Source organism: Clavelina lepadiformis, chromosome 4 (assembly GCF_947623445.1).
Source record: "Clavelina lepadiformis chromosome 4, kaClaLepa1.1, whole genome shotgun sequence".
Lineage (NCBI taxonomy): Eukaryota > Metazoa > Chordata > Ascidiacea > Aplousobranchia > Clavelinidae > Clavelina > Clavelina lepadiformis.
Genome location: NC_135243.1, coordinates 18449270 through 18464326, shown reverse-complemented (window position 1 = coordinate 18464326; position 15057 = coordinate 18449270). Strand labels below are relative to the sequence as shown.

At 41.6% G+C, this 15057-nt stretch overlaps 55 non-coding genes and 11 pseudogenes across 55 annotated transcripts; all 66 read left to right on the top strand.

Moving 5' to 3' along the window:
* Window positions 1-19: 19 nt before the first annotated feature.
* LOC143454147 (5S ribosomal RNA) lies at window positions 20-138 on the top strand. Its single transcript, XR_013115784.1, has one exon. It is a non-coding gene; the product is annotated as a 5S ribosomal RNA (ribosomal RNA).
* A 110-nt stretch (window positions 139-248) lies between these two features.
* Window positions 249-367, top strand: LOC143456533 (5S ribosomal RNA; annotated as a pseudogene).
* A 110-nt stretch (window positions 368-477) lies between these two features.
* LOC143453865 (5S ribosomal RNA) lies at window positions 478-596 on the top strand. The gene has a single exon (XR_013115515.1). It is a non-coding gene; the product is annotated as a 5S ribosomal RNA (ribosomal RNA).
* Window positions 597-706: 110 nt separating this feature from the next.
* LOC143454072 (5S ribosomal RNA) lies at window positions 707-825 on the top strand. The gene has a single exon (XR_013115713.1). It is a non-coding gene; the product is annotated as a 5S ribosomal RNA (ribosomal RNA).
* Window positions 826-935: 110 nt separating this feature from the next.
* LOC143457018 (5S ribosomal RNA) lies at window positions 936-1054 on the top strand. Its single transcript, XR_013117109.1, has one exon. It is a non-coding gene; the product is annotated as a 5S ribosomal RNA (ribosomal RNA).
* Window positions 1055-1165: 111 nt separating this feature from the next.
* Window positions 1166-1283, top strand: LOC143454716 (5S ribosomal RNA). The gene has a single exon (XR_013116326.1). It is a non-coding gene; the product is annotated as a 5S ribosomal RNA (ribosomal RNA).
* Window positions 1284-1393: 110 nt separating this feature from the next.
* Window positions 1394-1511, top strand: LOC143454920 (5S ribosomal RNA). Its single transcript, XR_013116522.1, has one exon. It is a non-coding gene; the product is annotated as a 5S ribosomal RNA (ribosomal RNA).
* A 111-nt stretch (window positions 1512-1622) lies between these two features.
* LOC143454937 (5S ribosomal RNA) lies at window positions 1623-1741 on the top strand. Its single transcript, XR_013116538.1, has one exon. It is a non-coding gene; the product is annotated as a 5S ribosomal RNA (ribosomal RNA).
* A 111-nt stretch (window positions 1742-1852) lies between these two features.
* Window positions 1853-1971, top strand: LOC143454143 (5S ribosomal RNA). The gene has a single exon (XR_013115782.1). It is a non-coding gene; the product is annotated as a 5S ribosomal RNA (ribosomal RNA).
* A 110-nt stretch (window positions 1972-2081) lies between these two features.
* On the top strand, window positions 2082-2200 carry LOC143456532 (5S ribosomal RNA; annotated as a pseudogene).
* Window positions 2201-2310: 110 nt separating this feature from the next.
* LOC143453864 (5S ribosomal RNA) lies at window positions 2311-2429 on the top strand. Its single transcript, XR_013115514.1, has one exon. It is a non-coding gene; the product is annotated as a 5S ribosomal RNA (ribosomal RNA).
* A 110-nt stretch (window positions 2430-2539) lies between these two features.
* Window positions 2540-2658, top strand: LOC143455453 (5S ribosomal RNA; annotated as a pseudogene).
* A 111-nt stretch (window positions 2659-2769) lies between these two features.
* On the top strand, window positions 2770-2888 carry LOC143454433 (5S ribosomal RNA). The gene has a single exon (XR_013116057.1). It is a non-coding gene; the product is annotated as a 5S ribosomal RNA (ribosomal RNA).
* A 111-nt stretch (window positions 2889-2999) lies between these two features.
* Window positions 3000-3117, top strand: LOC143454715 (5S ribosomal RNA). The gene has a single exon (XR_013116325.1). It is a non-coding gene; the product is annotated as a 5S ribosomal RNA (ribosomal RNA).
* A 110-nt stretch (window positions 3118-3227) lies between these two features.
* On the top strand, window positions 3228-3346 carry LOC143454752 (5S ribosomal RNA). The gene has a single exon (XR_013116362.1). It is a non-coding gene; the product is annotated as a 5S ribosomal RNA (ribosomal RNA).
* Window positions 3347-3457: 111 nt separating this feature from the next.
* LOC143454259 (5S ribosomal RNA) lies at window positions 3458-3576 on the top strand. The gene has a single exon (XR_013115893.1). It is a non-coding gene; the product is annotated as a 5S ribosomal RNA (ribosomal RNA).
* Window positions 3577-3687: 111 nt separating this feature from the next.
* LOC143455412 (5S ribosomal RNA) lies at window positions 3688-3806 on the top strand (annotated as a pseudogene).
* A 111-nt stretch (window positions 3807-3917) lies between these two features.
* LOC143455037 (5S ribosomal RNA) lies at window positions 3918-4036 on the top strand. Its single transcript, XR_013116635.1, has one exon. It is a non-coding gene; the product is annotated as a 5S ribosomal RNA (ribosomal RNA).
* Window positions 4037-4145: 109 nt separating this feature from the next.
* On the top strand, window positions 4146-4264 carry LOC143454729 (5S ribosomal RNA). Its single transcript, XR_013116339.1, has one exon. It is a non-coding gene; the product is annotated as a 5S ribosomal RNA (ribosomal RNA).
* A 111-nt stretch (window positions 4265-4375) lies between these two features.
* LOC143454220 (5S ribosomal RNA) lies at window positions 4376-4494 on the top strand. Its single transcript, XR_013115855.1, has one exon. It is a non-coding gene; the product is annotated as a 5S ribosomal RNA (ribosomal RNA).
* A 110-nt stretch (window positions 4495-4604) lies between these two features.
* On the top strand, window positions 4605-4723 carry LOC143455320 (5S ribosomal RNA). The gene has a single exon (XR_013116903.1). It is a non-coding gene; the product is annotated as a 5S ribosomal RNA (ribosomal RNA).
* Window positions 4724-4832: 109 nt separating this feature from the next.
* Window positions 4833-4951, top strand: LOC143457006 (5S ribosomal RNA). The gene has a single exon (XR_013117107.1). It is a non-coding gene; the product is annotated as a 5S ribosomal RNA (ribosomal RNA).
* Window positions 4952-5062: 111 nt separating this feature from the next.
* Window positions 5063-5180, top strand: LOC143455593 (5S ribosomal RNA; annotated as a pseudogene).
* A 110-nt stretch (window positions 5181-5290) lies between these two features.
* On the top strand, window positions 5291-5408 carry LOC143454919 (5S ribosomal RNA). The gene has a single exon (XR_013116521.1). It is a non-coding gene; the product is annotated as a 5S ribosomal RNA (ribosomal RNA).
* A 111-nt stretch (window positions 5409-5519) lies between these two features.
* Window positions 5520-5638, top strand: LOC143454016 (5S ribosomal RNA). Its single transcript, XR_013115661.1, has one exon. It is a non-coding gene; the product is annotated as a 5S ribosomal RNA (ribosomal RNA).
* A 111-nt stretch (window positions 5639-5749) lies between these two features.
* LOC143454142 (5S ribosomal RNA) lies at window positions 5750-5868 on the top strand. The gene has a single exon (XR_013115781.1). It is a non-coding gene; the product is annotated as a 5S ribosomal RNA (ribosomal RNA).
* Window positions 5869-5977: 109 nt separating this feature from the next.
* LOC143457010 (5S ribosomal RNA) lies at window positions 5978-6096 on the top strand (annotated as a pseudogene).
* A 110-nt stretch (window positions 6097-6206) lies between these two features.
* Window positions 6207-6325, top strand: LOC143453571 (5S ribosomal RNA). The gene has a single exon (XR_013115232.1). It is a non-coding gene; the product is annotated as a 5S ribosomal RNA (ribosomal RNA).
* Window positions 6326-6435: 110 nt separating this feature from the next.
* Window positions 6436-6554, top strand: LOC143453569 (5S ribosomal RNA). Its single transcript, XR_013115230.1, has one exon. It is a non-coding gene; the product is annotated as a 5S ribosomal RNA (ribosomal RNA).
* Window positions 6555-6664: 110 nt separating this feature from the next.
* On the top strand, window positions 6665-6783 carry LOC143453568 (5S ribosomal RNA). Its single transcript, XR_013115229.1, has one exon. It is a non-coding gene; the product is annotated as a 5S ribosomal RNA (ribosomal RNA).
* Window positions 6784-6893: 110 nt separating this feature from the next.
* Window positions 6894-7012, top strand: LOC143454245 (5S ribosomal RNA). Its single transcript, XR_013115879.1, has one exon. It is a non-coding gene; the product is annotated as a 5S ribosomal RNA (ribosomal RNA).
* Window positions 7013-7123: 111 nt separating this feature from the next.
* LOC143454432 (5S ribosomal RNA) lies at window positions 7124-7242 on the top strand. The gene has a single exon (XR_013116056.1). It is a non-coding gene; the product is annotated as a 5S ribosomal RNA (ribosomal RNA).
* A 111-nt stretch (window positions 7243-7353) lies between these two features.
* Window positions 7354-7471, top strand: LOC143454714 (5S ribosomal RNA). Its single transcript, XR_013116324.1, has one exon. It is a non-coding gene; the product is annotated as a 5S ribosomal RNA (ribosomal RNA).
* A 111-nt stretch (window positions 7472-7582) lies between these two features.
* On the top strand, window positions 7583-7701 carry LOC143454543 (5S ribosomal RNA). The gene has a single exon (XR_013116161.1). It is a non-coding gene; the product is annotated as a 5S ribosomal RNA (ribosomal RNA).
* A 108-nt stretch (window positions 7702-7809) lies between these two features.
* Window positions 7810-7928, top strand: LOC143454273 (5S ribosomal RNA). The gene has a single exon (XR_013115906.1). It is a non-coding gene; the product is annotated as a 5S ribosomal RNA (ribosomal RNA).
* A 111-nt stretch (window positions 7929-8039) lies between these two features.
* LOC143455317 (5S ribosomal RNA) lies at window positions 8040-8158 on the top strand. Its single transcript, XR_013116900.1, has one exon. It is a non-coding gene; the product is annotated as a 5S ribosomal RNA (ribosomal RNA).
* Window positions 8159-8269: 111 nt separating this feature from the next.
* Window positions 8270-8388, top strand: LOC143454258 (5S ribosomal RNA). Its single transcript, XR_013115892.1, has one exon. It is a non-coding gene; the product is annotated as a 5S ribosomal RNA (ribosomal RNA).
* Window positions 8389-8499: 111 nt separating this feature from the next.
* Window positions 8500-8618, top strand: LOC143454257 (5S ribosomal RNA). Its single transcript, XR_013115891.1, has one exon. It is a non-coding gene; the product is annotated as a 5S ribosomal RNA (ribosomal RNA).
* A 110-nt stretch (window positions 8619-8728) lies between these two features.
* On the top strand, window positions 8729-8847 carry LOC143454243 (5S ribosomal RNA). Its single transcript, XR_013115878.1, has one exon. It is a non-coding gene; the product is annotated as a 5S ribosomal RNA (ribosomal RNA).
* Window positions 8848-8958: 111 nt separating this feature from the next.
* LOC143454431 (5S ribosomal RNA) lies at window positions 8959-9077 on the top strand. The gene has a single exon (XR_013116055.1). It is a non-coding gene; the product is annotated as a 5S ribosomal RNA (ribosomal RNA).
* A 111-nt stretch (window positions 9078-9188) lies between these two features.
* LOC143454713 (5S ribosomal RNA) lies at window positions 9189-9306 on the top strand. The gene has a single exon (XR_013116323.1). It is a non-coding gene; the product is annotated as a 5S ribosomal RNA (ribosomal RNA).
* A 111-nt stretch (window positions 9307-9417) lies between these two features.
* On the top strand, window positions 9418-9536 carry LOC143454541 (5S ribosomal RNA). The gene has a single exon (XR_013116159.1). It is a non-coding gene; the product is annotated as a 5S ribosomal RNA (ribosomal RNA).
* A 108-nt stretch (window positions 9537-9644) lies between these two features.
* Window positions 9645-9763, top strand: LOC143456395 (5S ribosomal RNA). Its single transcript, XR_013117049.1, has one exon. It is a non-coding gene; the product is annotated as a 5S ribosomal RNA (ribosomal RNA).
* Window positions 9764-9874: 111 nt separating this feature from the next.
* On the top strand, window positions 9875-9993 carry LOC143454256 (5S ribosomal RNA). Its single transcript, XR_013115890.1, has one exon. It is a non-coding gene; the product is annotated as a 5S ribosomal RNA (ribosomal RNA).
* Window positions 9994-10104: 111 nt separating this feature from the next.
* On the top strand, window positions 10105-10223 carry LOC143454255 (5S ribosomal RNA). Its single transcript, XR_013115889.1, has one exon. It is a non-coding gene; the product is annotated as a 5S ribosomal RNA (ribosomal RNA).
* A 111-nt stretch (window positions 10224-10334) lies between these two features.
* LOC143454254 (5S ribosomal RNA) lies at window positions 10335-10453 on the top strand. Its single transcript, XR_013115888.1, has one exon. It is a non-coding gene; the product is annotated as a 5S ribosomal RNA (ribosomal RNA).
* A 109-nt stretch (window positions 10454-10562) lies between these two features.
* On the top strand, window positions 10563-10681 carry LOC143453567 (5S ribosomal RNA). The gene has a single exon (XR_013115228.1). It is a non-coding gene; the product is annotated as a 5S ribosomal RNA (ribosomal RNA).
* Window positions 10682-10791: 110 nt separating this feature from the next.
* Window positions 10792-10910, top strand: LOC143454242 (5S ribosomal RNA). The gene has a single exon (XR_013115877.1). It is a non-coding gene; the product is annotated as a 5S ribosomal RNA (ribosomal RNA).
* A 111-nt stretch (window positions 10911-11021) lies between these two features.
* LOC143454430 (5S ribosomal RNA) lies at window positions 11022-11140 on the top strand. Its single transcript, XR_013116054.1, has one exon. It is a non-coding gene; the product is annotated as a 5S ribosomal RNA (ribosomal RNA).
* Window positions 11141-11251: 111 nt separating this feature from the next.
* On the top strand, window positions 11252-11370 carry LOC143455994 (5S ribosomal RNA; annotated as a pseudogene).
* Window positions 11371-11481: 111 nt separating this feature from the next.
* On the top strand, window positions 11482-11600 carry LOC143454540 (5S ribosomal RNA). The gene has a single exon (XR_013116158.1). It is a non-coding gene; the product is annotated as a 5S ribosomal RNA (ribosomal RNA).
* A 108-nt stretch (window positions 11601-11708) lies between these two features.
* On the top strand, window positions 11709-11827 carry LOC143454271 (5S ribosomal RNA). The gene has a single exon (XR_013115904.1). It is a non-coding gene; the product is annotated as a 5S ribosomal RNA (ribosomal RNA).
* Window positions 11828-11938: 111 nt separating this feature from the next.
* Window positions 11939-12057, top strand: LOC143455316 (5S ribosomal RNA). The gene has a single exon (XR_013116899.1). It is a non-coding gene; the product is annotated as a 5S ribosomal RNA (ribosomal RNA).
* A 111-nt stretch (window positions 12058-12168) lies between these two features.
* Window positions 12169-12287, top strand: LOC143454253 (5S ribosomal RNA). The gene has a single exon (XR_013115887.1). It is a non-coding gene; the product is annotated as a 5S ribosomal RNA (ribosomal RNA).
* A 110-nt stretch (window positions 12288-12397) lies between these two features.
* LOC143456867 (5S ribosomal RNA) lies at window positions 12398-12506 on the top strand (annotated as a pseudogene).
* A 110-nt stretch (window positions 12507-12616) lies between these two features.
* Window positions 12617-12735, top strand: LOC143453738 (5S ribosomal RNA). The gene has a single exon (XR_013115393.1). It is a non-coding gene; the product is annotated as a 5S ribosomal RNA (ribosomal RNA).
* A 111-nt stretch (window positions 12736-12846) lies between these two features.
* LOC143455377 (5S ribosomal RNA) lies at window positions 12847-12965 on the top strand (annotated as a pseudogene).
* Window positions 12966-13076: 111 nt separating this feature from the next.
* On the top strand, window positions 13077-13185 carry LOC143456158 (5S ribosomal RNA; annotated as a pseudogene).
* Window positions 13186-13296: 111 nt separating this feature from the next.
* On the top strand, window positions 13297-13415 carry LOC143454429 (5S ribosomal RNA). The gene has a single exon (XR_013116053.1). It is a non-coding gene; the product is annotated as a 5S ribosomal RNA (ribosomal RNA).
* A 111-nt stretch (window positions 13416-13526) lies between these two features.
* LOC143454428 (5S ribosomal RNA) lies at window positions 13527-13645 on the top strand. Its single transcript, XR_013116052.1, has one exon. It is a non-coding gene; the product is annotated as a 5S ribosomal RNA (ribosomal RNA).
* A 109-nt stretch (window positions 13646-13754) lies between these two features.
* LOC143454252 (5S ribosomal RNA) lies at window positions 13755-13873 on the top strand. Its single transcript, XR_013115886.1, has one exon. It is a non-coding gene; the product is annotated as a 5S ribosomal RNA (ribosomal RNA).
* Window positions 13874-13984: 111 nt separating this feature from the next.
* LOC143455128 (5S ribosomal RNA) lies at window positions 13985-14103 on the top strand. Its single transcript, XR_013116720.1, has one exon. It is a non-coding gene; the product is annotated as a 5S ribosomal RNA (ribosomal RNA).
* A 111-nt stretch (window positions 14104-14214) lies between these two features.
* On the top strand, window positions 14215-14323 carry LOC143456157 (5S ribosomal RNA; annotated as a pseudogene).
* A 110-nt stretch (window positions 14324-14433) lies between these two features.
* Window positions 14434-14552, top strand: LOC143453736 (5S ribosomal RNA). The gene has a single exon (XR_013115392.1). It is a non-coding gene; the product is annotated as a 5S ribosomal RNA (ribosomal RNA).
* Window positions 14553-14663: 111 nt separating this feature from the next.
* On the top strand, window positions 14664-14782 carry LOC143455031 (5S ribosomal RNA). The gene has a single exon (XR_013116629.1). It is a non-coding gene; the product is annotated as a 5S ribosomal RNA (ribosomal RNA).
* Window positions 14783-14893: 111 nt separating this feature from the next.
* Window positions 14894-15012, top strand: LOC143455127 (5S ribosomal RNA). Its single transcript, XR_013116719.1, has one exon. It is a non-coding gene; the product is annotated as a 5S ribosomal RNA (ribosomal RNA).
* Window positions 15013-15057: the final 45 nt, after the last annotated feature.

The window sequence follows — 15057 nt, the reverse complement described above, 5'->3', positions numbered from 1 at the left end:
TTTTCTTTCTTTTGAAATCGCCTACGACCATACCAGGTTGAGTAGACCCGATCTCGTTCGATCTCGGAAGTTAAGCAACCTCGGGCCCGGTTAGTACTTGGATGGGTGACCGCCTGGGAATACCGAGTGTTGTAAGCATTTTAGTCATGCTGTATATTTCAATCAAATTTCTAGCAACGGTTTGCGTTTTTAAATTTCTTATGCAATCGAATTATAATTGAAAAGGCCATTTTCTTTCTTTTGAATTCGCCTACGACCATACAAGGTTGAGTAGACCCGATCTCGTTCGATCTCGGAAGTTAAGCAACCTCGGGCCCGGTTAGTACTTGGATGGTGAACCGCCTGGGATTACCGGGTGTTGTAAGCATTTTAGTCATGCTGTATATTTCAATCAAATTTATAGCAACTGTTTGCGTTTTTGAATTTCCTATGCAAGCGAATTATATTTGAAAAGGCCATTTTCTTTCTTTTGAAATCGCCTACGACCATACCAGGTTGAGTAGACCCGATCTCGTTCGATCTCGGAAGTTAACCAACCTCGGGCCCGGTTAGTACTTGGATGGGTGACCGCCTGGGAATACCGGGTGTTGTAAGCATTTTAGTCATGCTGTATATTTCAATCAAATTTCTAGCAACTGTTTGCGTTTTTGAATTTCTTATGCAATCGAATTATAATTGAAAAGGCCATTTTCTTTCTTTTGAAATCGCCTACGACCATACCAGGTTGAGTAGACCCGATCTTGTTCGATCTCGGAAGTTAAGCAACCTCGGGCCCGGTTAGTACTTGGATGGGTGACCGCCTGGGAATACCGGGTGTTGTAAGCATTTTAGTCATGCTGTATATTTCAATCAAATTTATAGCAACTGTTTGCGTTTTTGAATTTCCTATGCAAGCGAATTATATTTGAAAAGGCCATTTTCTTTCTTTTGAAATCGCCTACGACCATACCAGGTTGAGTAGACCCGATCTCGTTCGATCTCGGAAGTTAAACAACCTCGGGCCCGGTTAGTACTTGGATGGGTGACCGCCTGGGAATACCAGGTGTTGTAAGCATTTTAGTCATGCTGTATATTTCAATGAAATTTCTAGCAACTGTTTGCCTTTGTAAAATTTCCTATGCAATCGAATTATAATTGAAAGGGCCATTTTCTTTCTTTTGAAATCGCTTACGACCATACCAGGTTGAGTAGACCGATTTCGTTCGATCTCGGAAGTTAAGCAACCTCGGGCCCGGTTAGTACTTGGATGGGTGACCGCCTGGGAATACCGGGTGTTGTAAGCATTTTAGTCATGCTGTATATTTCAATCAAATTTCTAGCCACTGTTTGCGTTTTTGAATTTCTTATGCAATCGAATTATAATTGAAAAGGCCATTTTCTTTCTTTTGAATTCGCCTACGACCATACCAGGTTGAGTAGACCCGATCTCGTTCGATCTCGGAAGTTAAGCAACCTCGGGCCCGGTTAGTACTTGGATGGGTGACCGCCTGGAATACCGGGTGTTGTAAGCATTTTAGTCATGCTGTATATTTCAATCAAATTTCTGGCAACTGTTTGCCTTTGTCAAATTTCCTATGCAATCGAATTATAATTTAAAAGGCCATTTTCTTTCTTTTGAAATCGCCTACGACCATACCAGGTTGAGTAGACCCGTTCTCGTTCGATCTCGGAAGTTAAGCAACCTCGGGCCCGGTTAGTACTTGGATAGGTGACCGCCTGGGAATACCAGGTGTTGTAAGCATTTTAGTCATGCTGTATATTTCAATCAAATTTCTAGCAATTGTTTGCCTTTGTCAAACTCTTTATGCAATCGAATTATAATTGAAAAGGCCATTTTCTTTCTTTTGAAATCGCCTACGACCATACCAGGTTGAGTAGACCCGATCTCGTTCGATCTCGGAAGTTAAGCAACCTCGGGCCCGGTTAGTACTTGGATGGGTGACCGCCTGGGAATACCGAGTGTTGTAAGCATTTTAGTCATGCTGTATATTTCAATCAAATTTCTAGCAACGGTTTGCGTTTTTAAATTTCTTATGCAATCGAATTATAATTGAAAAGGCCATTTTCTTTCTTTTGAATTCGCCTACGACCATACAAGGTTGAGTAGACCCGATCTCGTTCGATCTCGGAAGTTAAGCAACCTCGGGCCCGGTTAGTACTTGGATGGTGAACCGCCTGGGATTACCGGGTGTTGTAAGCATTTTAGTCATGCTGTATATTTCAATCAAATTTATAGCAACTGTTTGCGTTTTTGAATTTCCTATGCAAGCGAATTATATTTGAAAAGGCCATTTTCTTTCTTTTGAAATCGCCTACGACCATACCAGGTTGAGTAGACCCGATCTCGTTCGATCTCGGAAGTTAACCAACCTCGGGCCCGGTTAGTACTTGGATGGGTGACCGCCTGGGAATACCGGGTGTTGTAAGCATTTTAGTCATGCTGTATATTTCAATCAAATTTCTAGCAACTGTTTGCGTTTTTGAATTTCTTATGCAATCGAATTATAATTGAAAAGGCCATTTTCTTTCTTTTGAAATCGCCTACGACCATACCAGGTTGAGTAGACCCGTTCTCGTTCGATCTCGGAAGTTAAGCAACATCGGGCCCGGTTAGTACTTGGATGGGTGACCGCCTGGGAATACCGGGTGTTGTAAGCATTTTAGTCATGCTGTATATTTCAATCAAATTTATAGCAACTGTTTGCTTTTGTCAAATTTCCTATGCAATCGAATTATAATTGAATAGGCCATTTTCTTTCTTTTGAAATCGCCTACGACCATACCAGGTTGAGTAGACCCGTTCTCGTTCGATCTCGGAAGTTAAACAACCTCGGGCCCGGTTAGTACTTGGATGGGTGACCGCCTGGGAATACCAGGTGTTGTAAGCATTTTAGTCATGCTGTATATTTCAATGAAATTTATAGCAACTGTTTGCCTTTGTAAAATTTCCTATGCAATCGAATTATAATTGAAAAGGCCATTTTCTTTATTTTGAAATCGCTTACGACCATACCAGGTTGAGTAGACCGATTTCGTTCGATCTCGGAAGTTAAGCAACCTCGGGCCCGGTTAGTACTTGGATGGGTGACCGCCTGGGAATACCGGGTGTTGTAAGCATTTTAGTCATGCTGTATATTTCAATCAAATTTATAGCCACTGTTTGCGTTTTTGAATCTCTTATGCAATCGAATTATAATTGAAAAGGCCATTTGCTTTCTTTTGAATTCGCCTACGACCATACTAGGTTGAGTAGACCCGATCTCGTTCGATCTCGGAAGTTAAGCAACCTCGGCCCCGGTTAGTACTTGGATGGGTGACCGCCTGGGAATACCGGGTGTTGTAAGCATTTTAGTCATGCTGTATATTTCAATGAAATTTCTAGCAACTGTTTGCTTTTGTCAAACATCCTATGCAATCGAATTATAATTGAAAAAGCCATTTTCTTTCTTTCGAAAACGCCTACGACCATACCAGGTTGAGTAGACCCGATCTCGTTCGATCTCGGAAGTTAAGCAACCTCGAGCCCGGTTAGTACTTGGATGGGTGACCGCCTGGGAATACCGGGTGTTGTAAGCATTTTAGTCATGCTGTATATTTCAATCAAATTTCTGGCAACTGTTTGTCTTTGTCAAACTTCCTATGCAATCGAATTATAATTGAAAAAGCCATTTTCTTTCTTTCGAAAACGCCTACGACCATACCAGGTTGAGTAGACCCGATCTCGTTCGATGTCGGAAGTTAAGCAACCTCGAGCCCGGTTAGTACTTGGATGGGTGACCGCCTGGGAATACCGGGTGTTGTAAGCATTTTAGTCATGCTGAATATTTCAATGAAATTTCTAGCAACTGTTTGCTTTTGTCAAACATCCTATGCAATCGAATTATAATTGAAAAAGCCATTTTCTTTCTTTCGAAAACGCCTACGACCATACCAGGTTGAGTAGACCCGATCTCGTTCGATCTCGGAAGTTAAGCAACCTCGAGCCCGGTTAGTACTTGGATGGGTGACCGCCTGGGAATAGCGGGTGTTGTAAGCATTTTAGTCATGCTGTATATTTCAATCAAATTTCTAGCAACTGTTTGCTTTTTGATTTTCCAGTGCAATCGAATTATAATTGAAAAAGCCATTTTCTTTCTTTTGAATTCGCCTACGACCATACCAGGTTGAGTAGACCCGATCTCGTTCGATCTCGGTAGTTAAGCAACCTCGAGCCCGGTTAGTACTTGGATGGGTGACCGCCTGGGAATACCGGGTGTTGTAAGCATTTTAGTCATGCTGTATATTTCAATGAAATTTCTAGCGACTGTTTGCTTTTGTCAAACTTTCTATGCAATCGAATTATAATTGAAATAGCCATTTTCTTTCTTTTGAAATCGCCTACGACCATACCAGGTTGAGTAGACCCGATCTCGTTCGATCTCGGAAGTTAAGCAACCTCGGGCCCGGTTAGTACTTGGATGGGTGACCGCCTGGGAATACCGGGTTTTGTAAGCATTTTAGTCATGCTGTATATTTCAATCAAATTTATAGCAACTGTTTGCTTTTGTCTAACTTCCTATGCAATCGAATTATAATTGAAAGGCCATTTTCTTTCTTTTGAAATCGCCTACGACCATACCAGGTTGAGTAGACCCGATCTCGTTCGATCTCGGAAGTTAAGCAAGCTCGGGCCCGGTTAGTACTTGGATGGGTGACCGCCAGGGAATACCGAGTGTTGTAAGCATTTTAGTCATGCTGTATATTTCAATCAAATTTCTAGCAACGGTTTGCGTTTTAAATTTCTTATGCAATCGAATTATAATTGAAAAGGCCATTTTCTTTCTTTTGAAATCGCCTACGACCATACCAGGTTGAGTAGACCCGATCTCGTTCGATCTCGGAAGTTAAACAACCTCGGGCCCGGTTAGTACTTGGATGGGTGACCGCCTGGGAATACCAGGTGTTGTAAGCATTTTTGTCATGCTGTATATTTCAATGAAATTTCTAGCAACTGTTTGCCTTTGTAAAATTTCCTATGCAATCGAATTATAATTGAAAAGGCCATTTTCTTTCTTTTGAAATCGCTTACGACCATACCAGGTTGAGTAGACCGATTTCGTTCGATCTCGGAAGTTAAGCAACCTAGGGCCCGGTTAGTACTTGGATGGGTGACCGCCTGGGATTACCGGGTGTTGTAAGCATTTTAGTCATGCTGTATATTTCAATCAAATTTCTAGCCACTGTTTGCGTTTTTGAATTTCTTATGCAATCGAATTATAATTGAAAAGGCCATTTTCTTTCTTTTGAATTCGCCTACGACCATACCAGGTTGAGTAGACCCGATCTCGTTCGATCTCGGAAGTTAAGCAACCTCGGGCCCGGTTAGTACTTGGATGGGTGACCGCCTGGAATACCGGGTGTTGTAAGCATTTTAGTCATGCTGTATATTTCAATCAAATTTCTGGCAACTGTTTGCCTTTGTCAAATTTCCTATGCAATCGAATTATAATTTAAAAGGCCATTTTCTTTCTTTTGAAATCGCCTACGACCATACCAGGTTGAGTAGACCCGTTCTCGTTCGATCTCGGAAGTTAAGCAACCTCGGGCCCGGTTAGTACTTGGATGGGTGACCGCCTGGGAATACCAGGTGTTGTAAGCATTTTAGTCATGCTGTATATTTCAATCAAATTTCTAGCAATTGTTTGCCTTTGTCAAACTTTTTATGCAATCGAATTATAATTGAAAAGGCCATTTTCTTTCTTTTGAAATCGCCTACGACCATACCAGGTTGAGTAGACCCGATCTCGTTCGATCTCGGAAGTTAAGCAACCTCGGGCCCGGTTAGTACTTGGATGGGTGACCGCCTGGGAATACCGAGTGTTGTAAGCATTTTAGTCATGCTGTATATTTCAATCAAATTTCTAGCAACGGTTTGCGTTTTAAATTTCTTATGCAATCGAATTATAATTGAAAAGGCCATTTTCTTTCTTTTGAATACGCCTAAGACCATACAAGGTTGAGTAGACCCGATCTCGTTCGATCTCGGAAGTTAAGCAACCTCGGGCCCGGTTAGTACTTGGATGGTGAACCGCCTGGGATTACCGGGTGTTGTAAGCATTTTAGTCATGCTGTATATTTCAATCAAATTTATAGCAACTGTTTGCGTTTTTGAATTTCCTATGCAAGCGAATTATATTTGAAAAGGCTATTTTCTTTCTTTTGAAATCGCCTACGACCATACCAGGTTGAGTAGACCCGATCTCGTTCGATCTCGGAAGTTAAACAACCTCGGGCCCGGTTAGTACTTGGATGGGTGACCGCCTGGGAATACCGGGTGTTGTAAGCATTTTAGTCATGCTGTATATTTCAATCAAATTTATAGCAACTGTTTGCGTTTTTGAATTTCCTATGCAAGCGAATTATATTTGAAAAGGCTATTTTCTTTCTTTTGAAATCGCCTACGACCATACCAGGTTGAGTAGACCCGATCTCGTTCGATCTCGGAAGTTAAACAACCTCGGGCCCGGTTAGTACTTGGATGGGTGACCGCCTGGGAATACCGGGTGTTGTAAGCATTTTAGTCATGCTGTATATTTCAATCAAATTTATAGCAACTGTTTGCGTTTTTGAATTTCCTATGCAAGCGAATTATATTTGAAAAGGCTATTTTCTTTCTTTTGAAATCGCCTACGACCATACCAGGTTGAGTAGACCCGATCTCGTTCGATCTCGGAAGTTAAACAACCTCGGGCCCGGTTAGTACTTGGATGGGTGACCGCCTGGGAATACCGGGTGTTGTAAGCATTTTAGTCATGCTGTATATTTCAATCAAATTTCTAGCAACTGTTTGCGTTTTTGAATTTCTTATGCAATCGAATTATAATTTAAAAGGCCATTTTCTTTCTTTTGAAATCGCCTACGACCATACCAGGTTGAGTAGACCCGTTCTCGTTCGATCTCGGAAGTTAAGCAACCTCGGGCCCGGTTAGTACTTGGATGGGTGACCGCCTGGGAATACCGGGTGTTGTAAGCATTTTAGTCATGCTGTATATTTCAATCAAATTTATAGCAACTGTTTGCTTTTGTCAAATTTCCTATGCAATCGAATTATAATTGAAAAGGCCATTTTCTTTCTTTTGAAATCGCCTACGACCATACCAGGTTGAGTAGACCCGTTCTCGTTCGATCTCGGAAGTTAAACAACCTCGGGCCCGGTTAGTACTTGGATGGGTGACCGCCTGGGAATACCAGGTGTTGTAAGCATTTTAGTCATGCTGTATATTTCAATGAAATTTCTAGCAACTGTTTGCCTTTGTAAAATTTCCTATGCAATCGAATTATAATTGAAAAGGCCATTTTCTTTCTTTTGAAATCGCTTACGACCATACCAGGTTGAGTAGACCGATTTCGTTCGATCTCGGAAGTTAAGCAACCTCGGGCCCGGTTAGTACTTGGATGGGTGACCGCCTGGGAATACCGGGTGTTGTAAGCATTTTAGTCATGCTGTATATTTCAATCAAATTTATAGCAACTGTTTGCTTTTGTCAAATTTCCTATGCAATCGAATTATAATTGAAAAGGCCATTTTCTTTCTTTTGAAATCGCCTACGACCATACCAGGTTGAGTGGACCCGATCTCGTTCGATCTCGGAAGTTAAGCAACCTCGGGCCCGGTTAGTACTTGGATGGGTGGCCGCCTGGGAATACCTAGTGTTGTAAGCATTTTAGTCATGCTGTATATTTCAATCAAATTTATAGCAACTGTTTGCTTTTTGAATTTCCTATGCAATCGAATTATAATTGAAAAGGCCATTTTCTTTTTTTGAATTTGCCTACGACCATACCAGGTTGAGTAGACCCGATCTCGTTCGAACTCGGAAGTTAAGCAACCTCGGGCCCGGTTAGTACTTGGATTGGTGACCGCCTGGGAATACCGGGTGTTGTAAGCATTTTAGTCATGCTGTATATTTCAATGAAATTTATAGCAACTGTTTGCTTTTGTCAAACATCCTATGCAATCGAATTATAATTGAAAAAGCCATTTTCTTTCTTTCGAAAACGCCTACGACCATACCAGGTTGAGTAGACCCGATCTCGTTCGATCTCGGAAGTTAAGCAACCTCGAGCCCGGTTAGTACTTGGATGGGTGACCGCCTGGGAATACCGGATGTTGTAAGCATTTTAGTCATGCTGTATATTTCAATCAATTTTCTGGCAACTGTTTGTCGTTGTCAAACTTCCTATGCAATCGAATTATAATTGAAAAAGCCATTTTCTTTCTTTCGAAAACGCCTACGACCATACCAGGTTGAGTAGACCCGATCTCGTTCGATCTCGGAAGTTAAGCAACCTCGAGCCCGGTTAGTACTTGGATGGGTGACCGCCTGGGAATACCGGGTGTTGTAAGCATTTTAGTCATGCTGAATATTTCAATGAAATTTCTAGCAACTGTTTGCTTTTGTCAAACATCCTATGCAATCGATTTATAATTGAAAAAGCCATTTTCTTTCTTTCGAAAACGCCTACGACCATACCAGGTTGAGTAGACCCGATCTCGTTCGATCTCGGAAGTTAAGCAACCTCGAGCCCGGTTAGTACTTGGATGGGTGACCGCCTGGGAATACCGGGTGTTGTAAGCATTTTAGTCATGCTGTATATTTCAATTAAATTTCTAGCAACTGTTTGCGTTTTTGAATTTCTTATGCAATCGAATTATAATTTAAAAGGCCATTTTCTTTCTTTTGAAATCGCCTACGACCATACCAGGTTGAGTAGACCCGTTCTCGTTCGATCTCGGAAGTTAAGCAACCTCGGGCCCGGTTAGTACTTGGATGGGTGACCGCCTGGGAATACCGGGTGTTGTAAGCATTTTAGTCATGCTGTATATTTCAATCAAATTTATAGCAACTGTTTGCTTTTGTCAAATTTCCTATGCAATCGAATTATAATTGAAAAAGCCATTTTCTTTCTTTTGAAATCGCCTACGACCATACCAGGTTGAGTAGACCCGTTCTCGTTCGATCTCGGAAGTTAAACAACCTCGGGCCCGGTTAGTACTTGGATGGGTGACCGCCTGGGAATACCAGGTGTTGTAAGCATTTTAGTCATGCTGTATATTTCAATGAAATTTCTAGCAACTGTTTGCCTTTGTAAAATTTCCTATGCAATCGAATTATAATTGAAAAGGCCATTTTCTTTCTTTTGAAATCGCTTACGACCATACCAGGTTGAGTAGACCGATTTCGTTCGATCTCGGAAGTTAAGCAACCTCGGGCCCGGTTAGTACTTGGATGGGTGACCGCCTGGGAATACCGGGTGTTGTAAGCATTTTAGTCATGCTGTATATTTCAATCAAATTTATAGCAACTGTTTGCTTTTGTCAAATTTCCTATGCAATCGAATTATAATTGAAAAGGCCATTTTCTTTCTTTTGAAATCGCCTACGACCATACCAGGTTGAGTGGACCCGATCTCGTTCGATCTCGGAAGTTAAGCAACCTCGGGCCCGGTTAGTACTTGGATGGGTGGCCGCCTGGGAATACCTAGTGTTGTAAGCATTTTAGTCATGCTGTATATTTCAATCAAATTTATAGCAACTGTTTGCTTTTTGAATTTCCTATGCAATCGAATTATAATTTAAAAGGCCATTTCCTTTTTTTGAATTTGCCTACGACCATACCAGGTTGAGTAGACCCGATCTCGTTCGATCTCGGAAGTTAAGCAACCTCGGGCCCGGTTAGTACTTGGATGGGTGACCGCCTGGGAATACCGGGTGTTGTAAGCATTTTAGTCATGCTGTATATTTCAATGAAATTTCTAGCAACTGTTTGCTTTTGTCAAACATCCTATGCAATCGAATTATAATTGAAAAAGCCATTTTCTTTCTTTCGAAAACGCCTACGACCATACCAGGTTGAGTAGACCCGATCTCGTTCGATCTCGGAAGTTAAGCAACCTCGAGCCCGGTTAGTACTTGGATGGGTGACCGCCTGGGAATACCGGGTGTTGTAAGCATTTTAGTCATGCTGTATATTTCAATCAAATTTCTGGCAACTGTTTGTCTTTGTCAAACTTCCTATGCAATCGAATTATAATTGAAAAAGCCATTTTCTTTCTTTCGAAAACGCCTACGACCATACCAGGTTGAGTAGACCCGATCTCGTTCGATCTCGGAAGTTAAGCAACCTCGAGCCCGGTTAGTACTTGGATGGGTGACCGCCTGGGAATACCGGGTGTTGTAAGCATTTTAGTCATGCTGAATATTTCAATGAAATTTCTAGCAACTGTTTGCTTTTGTCAAACATCCTATGCAATCGAATTATAATTGAAAAAGCCATTTTCTTTCTTTCGAAAACGCCTACGACCATACCAGGTTGAGTAGACCCGATCTCGTTCGATCTCGGAAGTTAAGCAACCTCGAGCCCGGTTAGTACTTGGATGGGTGACCGCCTGGGAATACCGGGTGTTGTAAGCATTTTAGTCATGCTGTATATTTCAATCAAATTTCTAGAATCTGTTTGCTTTTTGATTTTCCAGTGCAATCGAATTATAATTGAAAAAGCCATTTTCTTTCTTTTGAATTCGCCTACGACCATACCAGGTTGAGTAGACCCGATCTCGTTCGATCTCGGAAGTTAAACAACCTCGGGCCCGGTTAGTACTTGGATGGGTGACCGCCTGGGAATACCGGGTGTTGTAAGCATTTTAGTCATGCTGTATATTTCAATCAAATTTCTAGCAACTGTTTGCGTTTTTGAATTTCTTATGCAATCGAATTATAATTTAAAAGGCCATTTTCTTTCTTTTGAAATCGCCTACGACCATACCAGGTTGAGTAGACCCGTTCTCGTTCGATCTCGGAAGTTAAGCAACCTCGGGCCCGGTTAGTACTTGGATGGGTGACCGCCTGGGAATACCGGGTGTTGTAAGCATTTTAGTCATGCTGTATATTTCAATCAAATTTATAGCAACTGTTTGCTTTTGTCAAATTTCCTATGCAATCGAATTATAATTGAAAAGGCCATTTTCTTTCTTTTGAAATCGCCTACGACCATACCAGGTTGAGTAGACCCGTTCTCGTTCGATCTCGGAAGTTAAACAACCTCGGGCCCGGTTAGTACTTGGATGGGTGACCGCCTGGGAATACCAGGTGTTGTAAGCATTTTAGTCATGCTGTATATTTCAATGAAATTTCTAGCAACTGTTTGCCTTTGTAAAATTTCCTATGCAATCGAATTATAATTGAAAAGGCCATTTTCTTTCTTTTGAAATCGCTTACGACCATACCAGGTTGAGTAGACCGATTTCGTTCGATCTCGGAAGTTAAGCAACCTCGGGCCCGGTTAGTACTTGGATGGGGTGACCGCCTGGGAATACCGGGTGTTGTAAGCATTTTAGTCATGCTGTATATTTCAATCAAATTTATAGCAACTGTTTGCTTTTGTCAAGTTTCCTATGCAATCGAATTATAATTGAAAAGGCCATTTTCTTTCTTTTGAAATCGCCTACGACCATACCAGGTTGAGTGGACCCGATCTCGTTCGATCTCGGAAGTTAAGCAACCTCGGGCCCGGTTAGTACTTGGATGGGTGGCCGCCTGGGAATACCTAGTGTTGTAAGCATTTTAGTCATGCTGTATATTTCAATCAAATTTATAGCAACTGTTTGCTTTTTGAATTTCCTATGCAATCGAATTATAATTTAAAAGGCCATTTTCTTTTTTTGAATTTGCCTACGACCATACCAGGTTGAGTAGACCCGATCTCGTTCGAACTCGGAAGTTAAGCAACCTCGGGCCCGGTTAGTACTTGGATTGGTGACCGCCTGGGAATACCGGGTGTTGTAAGCATTTTAGTCATGCTGTATATTTCAATGAAATTTATAGCAACTGTTTGCTTTTGTCAAACATCCTATGCAATCGAATTATAATTGAAAAAGCCATTTTCTTTCTTTCTAAAACGCCTACGACCATACCAGGTTGAGTAGACCCGATCTCGTTCGATCTCGGAAGTTAAGCAACCTCGAGCCCGGTTAGTACTTGGATGGGTGACCGCCTGGGAATACCGGATGTTGTAAGCATTTTAGTCATGCTGTATATTTCAATCAAATTTCTGGCAACTGTTTGTCGTTGTCAAACTTCCTATGCAATCGAATTATAATTGAAAAAGCCATTTTCTTTCTTTCGAAAACGCCTACGACCATACCAGGTTGAGTAGACCCGATCTCGTTCGATCTCGGAAGTTAAGCAACCTCGAGCCCGGTTAGTACTTGGATGGGTGACCGCCTGGGAATACCGGGTGTTGTAAGCATTTTAGTCATGCTGAATATTTCAATGAAATTTATAGCAACTGTTTGCGTTTTTGAATTTCCTATGCAATCGAATTATAATTGAAAAGGCCATTTTCTTTCTTTTGAAATCGCCTACGATTATACCAGGTTGAGTATACCCGATCTCGGAAGTTAAGCAAACTCGGGCTCGGTTAGTACTTGGATGGGTGACCGCCTGGGAATACCGGGTGTTGTAAGCATTTTAGTCATGCTGTATATTTCAATGAAATTTATAGCAACTGTTTGCGTTTTTGAATTTCCTATGCAATCGAATTATAATTGAAAAGGCCATTTTCTTTCTTTTGAAATCGCCTACGATTATACCAGGTTGAGTAGACCCGATCTCGTTCGATCTCGGAAGTTAAGCAACCTCGGGCCCGGTTAGTACTTGGATGGGTGACCGCCTGGGAATACCGGGTGTTGTAAGCATTTTAGTCATGCTGTATATTTCAATCAAATTTCTAGCAACTGTTTGCTTTTGTCAAACTTTCTATGCAATCGAATTATAATTGAAAAGGCCATTTGCTTTCTTTTGAAATCGCCTACGACCATACCAGGTTGAGTAGACCGGATCTCGTTCGATCTCGGAAGTTTAGCAACCTCGGGCCCGGTTAGTACTTGGATGGGTGACCGCCTGGGAATACCGGGTGTTGTAAGCATTTTAGTCATGCTGTATATTTCAATCAAATTTATAGCAACTGTTTGCTTTTGTCAAACTTCCTATGCAATCGAATTATAATTGAAAAGGCCATTTTCTTTCTTTTGAAATCGCCTACGACCATACCAGGTTGAGTATACCCGATCTCGGAAGTTAAGCAACCTCGGGCTCGGTTAGTACTTGGATGGGTGACCGCCTGGGAATACCGGGTGTTGTAAGCATTTTAGTCATGCTGTATATTTCAATCAAATTTCTGGCAACTGTTTGTCTTTGTCAAACTTCCTATGCAATCGAATTATAATTGAAAAGGCCATTTTCTTTCTTTTGAAATCGCCTACGACCATACCAGGTTGAGTAGACCCGATCTCGTTCGATGTCGGAAGTTAAGCAACCTCGGGCCCGGTTAGTACTTGGATGGGTGACCGCCTGGGAATACCGGGTGTTGTAAGCATTTTAGTCATGCTGTATATTTCAATCAAATTTCTGGCAACTGTTTGTCTTTGTCAAACTTCCTATGCAATCGAATTATAATTGAAAAGGCCATTTTCTTTCTTTTGAAATCGCCTACGACCATACCAGGTTGAGTAGACCCGATCTCGTTCGATGTCGGAAGTTAAGCAACCTCGGGCCCGGTTAGTACTTGGATGGGTGACCGCCTGGGAATACCGGGTGTTGTAAGCATTTTAGTCATGCTGTATATTTCAATCAAATTTCTAGCAACTGTTTGCTTTTTGATTTTCCAGTGCAATCGAATTATAATTGTAAAAGCCATTTTCTTTCTTTTGAATTCGCCTACGACCATACCAGGTTGAGTAGACCCGATCTCGTTCGATCTCGGAAGTTAAGCAACCTCGAGCCCGGTTAGTACTTGGATGGGTGACCGCCTGGGAATACCGGGTGTTGTAAGCATTTTAGTCATGCTGTATATTTCAATCAAATTTCTAGCGACTGTTTGCTTTTGTCAAACTTTCTATGCAATCGAATTATAATTGAAAAGGCCATTTTCTTTCTTTTGAAATCGCCTACTACCATACCAGGTTGAGTAGACCCGATCTCGTTCGATGTCGGAAGTTAAGCAACCTCGGGCCCGGTTAGTACTTGGATGGGTGACCGCCTGGGAATACCGGGTGTTGTAAGCATTTTAGTCATGCTGTATATTTCAATCAAATTTATAGCAACTGTTTGCTTTTGTAAAACTTCCTATGCAATCGAATTATAATTGAAAAGGCCATTTTCTTTCTTTTGAAATCGCCTACGACCATACCAGGTTGAGTATACCCGATCTCGGAAGTTAAGCAACCTCGGGCTCGGTTAGTACTTGGATGGGTGACCGCCTGGGAATACCGGGTGTTGTAAGCATTTTAGTCATGCTGTATATTTCAATGAAATTTATAGCAACTGTTTGCGTTTTTGAATTTCCTATGCAATCGAATTATAATTGAAAAGGCCATTTTCTTTCTTTTGAAATCGCCTACGATTATACCAGGTTGAGTAGACCCGATCTCGTTCGATCTCGGAAGTTAAGCAACCTCGGGCCCGGTTAGTACTTGGATGGGTGACCGCCTGGGAATACCGGGTGTTGTAAGCATTTTAGTCATGCTGTATATTTCAATCAAATTTCTAGCAACTGTTTGCTTTTGTCAAACTTCCTATGCAATCGAATTATAATTGAAAAAGCCATTTTCTTTATTTTGAAAACGCCTACGACCATACCAGGTTGAGTAGACCCGATCTCGTTCGATCTTGGAAGTTAAGCAACCTCGAGCCCGGTTAGTACTTGGATGGGTGACCGCCTGGGAATACCGGGTGTTGTAAGCATTTTAGTCATGCTGGATATTTCAATCAAATTTCTAGCGACTGTTTGCTTTTGTCAAACTTCCTATGCAATCGAATTATAATTGAAAAGGCCATTTGCTTTCTTTTGAAATCGCCTACTACCATACCAGGTTGAGTAGACCCGATCTCGTTCGATGTCGGAAGTTAAGCAACCTCGGGCCCGGTTAGTACTTGGATGGGTGACCGCCTGGGAATACCGGGTGTTGTAAGCATTTTAGTCATGCTGTATATTTCAATCAAATTTATAGCAACTGTTT